The sequence below is a fragment of the Mesitornis unicolor genome, unplaced genomic scaffold, assembly GCF_000695765.1.
Source record: "Mesitornis unicolor isolate BGI_N332 unplaced genomic scaffold, ASM69576v1 scaffold333, whole genome shotgun sequence".
Lineage (NCBI taxonomy): Eukaryota > Metazoa > Chordata > Aves > Mesitornithiformes > Mesitornithidae > Mesitornis > Mesitornis unicolor.
The window spans coordinates 132,810-138,253 of NW_010173740.1; the positions used below are offsets into that span (position 1 = coordinate 132,810).

The following is a 5,444-nucleotide window of genomic DNA, read 5'->3' on the forward strand; positions in this document are numbered from 1 at the left end:
TTTGCAGAGTGATCTTTTGTGCTACCTCTTTGTGTTTTCATCCTGAGCTGGCAAGAGCTGTTCTGGATGAACAGAAAAGTACTGGTGAAATTAGACTAAATGAACATCTGCTCAGGAAAACTGTGTACTGACACTCATTGTAATATCTGCAATTTATCATCAGAAGCTGCCTTGCACTCTAAGCCCAGAACCAGACCATAAAATATTGTGACCAAGCAAAGAAGAAAATCTAGCTGAGGTGCTGCATGTATGCAGTTGGAAAATTATTAAATCAAGTCTCTTAACTGCTCTTCTACCTATGAATCAAACTTATAATTATAATATGTGCATAAAAAGCCTTCTGTGCTTTTAAAATAATATATACATTTAGAATACACACATTTAACACAAAAATACTTCCTGCATAAAGCCTAATGGCAAGTATTCAGCACAGATCATGGAGAATTACTATGCAGCACATCTGAAATAGTATTGGATCCGAACTTGAATCTTTTGCACTTCATTTCGATTTATGTAAATATAAACAGAGCAGCACATTCCTGCACGATGTCTCTAAACACGCCTTGGAAGGAAATGGGGGGGTTCCGTCACAAATACAGTGCGTTCAGCAATTGCCTTCTCCTCTTCCCAAGCCTTAGCCCAAACACAATGTCAAATGGATGTCTTTGTGTGTTTTACGTGTCAAAGAGTTGTCTTTATGTGCTCCACACCTAAAAATAGATGTTGACTCAACACAGAAAATGATGTGAATGACTAATATTTGCTTCTACAATCTTCTCTGCATAATAGCAGAAACTCAAAAGATTCTAGATTTTAAGGTTTTTGGCAACTTCTTTATAACTTACATGTTTGTACATAACCTTTTAAATCTAACATTTACAGAGAAGGCTAGAGAGAGGAGGTGGAAAAATTTAGGGAAAGGAATGTAAGAGAGAGGTTAGATAAAACATTTGCATCGACTGAGGCGAGCTCAGGCACAGCACAAAGCAGACACAGAGAGCAGAGACACCCGCAGGTACTGGGATCGGTCCTGAAAGGGAGAGGCATGTTGGGGATATTTTGTGCCTCAGTGATTTAGGGCCTTGCAGGCCATGAGCTCCCAATGGGGTGCAGCATTTGAAGTCTCTTAATCGCTGGTCCCAAACACCCCAATGATGCTCCAGGACCAAACATATCCAGCACCGCTTGGCTTTTATGTAACCAAGACCAAGCCAGGTGTGTGGGGAAGGGAAACCAGGGATAACCGCGCTGTGCTTTCACTATGATACCATGCTTGGTTTGGCGGTGTCATGTTGGTGGCTCCTCATGTATACCCTGTGCTGGGGTATTTATAAAAGCAGATTCCCCTCTCCGCACATGCCTTACCTTGAGAGGTGACTGCAAGGGTTCAGACACCTCCAGTTTAACCTACTTTAGGAATAGCAGTTTAAAAAAACCCTTAAGAGCCTCTCTGGAGTGGGGATAGGGACCTTACCTATTCGTCAAAACTGAGCGCTGCAAAATGAATACGGTTCCTGGGAAAAGAGCCAGGGGTTTCCTTTGGGTTTTCTCACTCTGGCACATTCATTAACCAAGTGCCACTTTATAGGGAAGATGAAGAGTATTGGGATGTGCAAAAAACCACTACTTCCCGGAGCACTGAGTGCCTGGTATTTTATAGATACACTTCTACATACAGAAAACGCTCCACTCTTGTGGGCCACGCAGACACTGACAAGCCCATCTACTCACAGCACATATAAACACCTACTGCTGTTCAGGTCTAATTCTTATTTCCTCCTGCAATCAAATGTTCAGGCTGCAGGGGAGCCTATGCCAAAGAAAGGAGCTGCCAAAAGCAACTCAGCCATCTTTAATATGAAGGAGAAAAGGTTGTGAGCTGAATGGACTCAAGGCTGGTAACATCAATTATTTATCTGCTTGTGAATCTTTTTCATCTTCCCCCTCGGATCAGCCAATGACAAATCGATCGGTTAGACTGCGCCATCCTGCTTTCAAGCTATTATTCGGTTAGTGCTGAGGACAGGATGCCTTCCCATGGATCAGCTATCAAAGGAAGAAAACGCCCACCCTGACCCTCTACCAAACCAGGAACTCCCTGTGCTGTCCAAGTCAAAACAGGAGCCAAAACCAGCTCCCATTTTATCACTGAGAACTACACAGCACTGGCTGAAGATGCTGCATTAATTCTTTATATCCACACTTAACGATTTTTTTTTTTACCCTCACGGCAGTGTTAGTGCCCTGTAGCAAATCAGCATGTTGAAAAAATAATATGGAAATCCTAGCCACCACAAGAAATTCAAATAAATGAGCTGGAGAACACCACGCTACTGTTTGACCCAGGCATTTCTCAGCATTAAAATGTCTGTCCATTTGTATGACAGCAGGAGGTTGAACAATGATGTTATATTCCACTGCGTAAGATAATTTAGGAGTTCTTTGGTCAAATTTGCAAGGAAGATAAAATATTGTACAATTCATTTTACAGCTAGCTGGCCTCCACTGTTAGTTTCTATAAATATATAGATACTAACTGTGAAAACCATTTGGTAGGATATTTCTCATCGAACATTAGCCTGTATAAGGGCTTTTTTGTATAAACAGCCACCTCTTTAAAGTCTGCACCACCGTCTCCAAACACCACTGCAGAGCCATATGGTTCAGCATTTCCCATCTCCCATGCTAATGCACATTTTTGTGCAGGAGCACAGAAAGTATCCCCAAGTTAGTAATAAGTAATAGCAATTATCTTCCCAATTGATTTCCTACCCGTTTTCCCATGCATAGAACTTCTTAAAAGATTTCTGACCTCAAGACTCCTCAGAGCATAAATTGAAGTGGTTTGGTCCTCCCAAATCAGAGACTCCAGCAAAGGCACCTCAAGGCATGAACACCTCCCATTTGTCTTGGGAAAGGAGGTGCTGAACATGTAACCTAGAAGCTTCCTCCCAAAATTCATTTTTCTGTGGAGCAAGTCAGAACAACCTCTCAACTCCACCCCAACTTCCAAAGAAGAATGGCATCATCCGTCCCCAGAAGGATATTCTCTGCCAACAGAACCACCCTGCCCCGGTCAAAACATCTGCTGTCATGCAACATGGCAGCTTGTGTCCTTCAAAAACAAAGCTTCTCCAAGGAGATGTCGACTTGCTCTGCATCCAGTGCTATTCACGACTCGGAAGCCTTTAACCAGAGTGTGATACATGGCAGCACAGGCATCCACAGGCCGCCAAGCCACCACCAGCAGTACCTGCCATCCCCAGGACATCTCCAGCCACAGGCAGGTAAGGTGCAGTCAGAGTTAAGGGACTCCCCAGGCAGCTTTCAAAAAAGCTTGTGCAGCATTCAAGTAAACAAACCTCTTACTGACCCTAATTCTGGTAGAATCTGCTTTGTCTTTTTGCATGACATGCTTCAAGATGTAAGATTTCTTGCAGGACTTTTAGGGTGATCCACTTTGCTTTTTTTGGCCCATGTAAAATGAGGACAACTCTTCCTTCACTTGCTGCCTTTCATTCTACTGGTATGCACTGGAATGCTTTAACACAACCATTTAAAGAGCTTCACACGTGTAAATATGCACAACCTCACTTGTTTCACACACATACAGAACTGGAAGTAAAATCTGCTTAACAGTCAAGGATGGGCTGTGGCCAGAAGTGACATTTCCCCATAGCCACTTCCAGGCCTTCATCCATGCCCAAAATTTTGTGCAAAAACAGATTTGAGAAACCCTCCTGTGAAAGCTACGTGCTCTGTCAGGACATGCACATACAAAAGCCCTCTGGTCCAGAGACTGGAGACCACAACCTGTAGTATTTCCACCTCCGCTGCTTGCGCCGCTTTGTCCTCTCTCTTCTCCAAGCCCTTGGGCTGGAGAATGCAGGGGAGTGATGATGCACTTCACTGTTGAGTGATTCAGTACCATTTTACCAGGATTAATTATGATTGCAAGTAAGATACAATGGCCTATCCCATCATTTCAGGAAAGACATCCATAGATAACCCAGAAGCACTCCAGCTGCATCAAAAAGCAGGGCAAGAAATAATTGCTCTGACTCTGTGGAGTGAAAAGGACTCACTGGCAAAACTGAAGCAGTTGAAGAGAAATCTTGATTAAGAGAAGGTGCACAAAACTAACAGGTAAAGACTCTCTGGTGCCTGCTAAAAGCAGCGGAGACAAATCTGAACTTTCAAACTCTGAATGGTCCTTTGAGCCGCAGCATCACTATGGCTGGAGAAGGATGGAGGAAGATTTCTTAACAAACACTACAAAGTCCACAAGGTTATGCATACACAGACTCCTGAAGAGCAAAAATAAAGTAAACTTAGTTGAGGCTTTACAGGTCTGTGGCATCTTTAAAGTTTCTTGTCCAAGGCTTTGTCCTGGGTCATAGCAATCAGTCATATGAAGGATCATCTGCTAACTCTGAGCCACCACATAACAGAACAAGCAATTACTTCAATTTTAAAAGGAGGTACAGAATAATGACATCCCAAATCTGCAGCTTGCCAATGCCTGTAATTGGAATTTTCAGGGAAGGAATGCATGCTTTTACACATATACAACACTTTGCTGGCACTTGACGGGAAATGCAGCCGAGCACATATGAAGGCAGCTGAGCTGACAGAGCACCCAGGCTGCAGCACGGGCCTGTGTCGCCTCCCTGTGCAAAGGGGGCCCAGTGCAACTACTTACATGGGAAACTTAAAAGTGCAAGACTTCTCTGTCAGTCCAGCCTGTTCAGATCCTCCCAGTACCTTCCACCCCCCTGACCCTCCATCTCCTCTCCCTCACAAAAACACCTAAGCCCTCTCTGTGCCTTACCCTCCAGATTTTGCTTTCCTAAGCTCCTGCACAGATCAGAGTATTCCCAAATTTCTTTGTACACCCTTCCCTTACCACCCAGCCTTGCACAGCATCCTGTTTCCTCACTGGGAAACAGAGCTGCAGGCAGTGGCCAGCTGGCTCAGTGGCAAGTAGCCCCCAGGGAGGCTACAGGAAAATGAGTGGAGAACGCAGGGTTTTTGGCAGAGCATTTCTCCCAGGGCACCCAACACTGGTACCGTAACCATCACCAAGCCAGCACTTTCTGGCTGCAACTCAACCTGTGGGGTCAAGCTGCCCCTCCATACCTTCCGAACAGTCTGGGATGGGGTGCAGAAGACGCAGCCCTTTGCCCCCATTGGCCGCTTCGCAGCCTCTTCCTCCTCCCCCCTGCCTTGCCGAGCAGGGCTGAAGGCAATCTGTGTGACAAATGACTTTGTAGGATGAAGTCTGAGGCTGCTGCTATTCGGTTACCCTACAGTGACAGGATGGGTCGTAGTTTTGCAGACAATTACAAGAATTAACATGGACAGATTTAGAGTCTGAGTTTTGTAGAAATACCTGGCATTTCAGAAAATGCCAGAGAAACCAAGATAAATAGCAAGATATTTGA

The 5,444-nt window shown here is 44.5% G+C and overlaps 1 protein-coding gene across 5 annotated transcripts in view; it reads right to left on the bottom strand.

Moving 5' to 3' along the window:
* Window positions 1-5,444, bottom strand: part of ELAVL4 (ELAV like neuron-specific RNA binding protein 4) — a 42,518-nt gene that overhangs the window by 10,416 nt on the left and 26,658 nt on the right. The window lies entirely within an intron of this gene.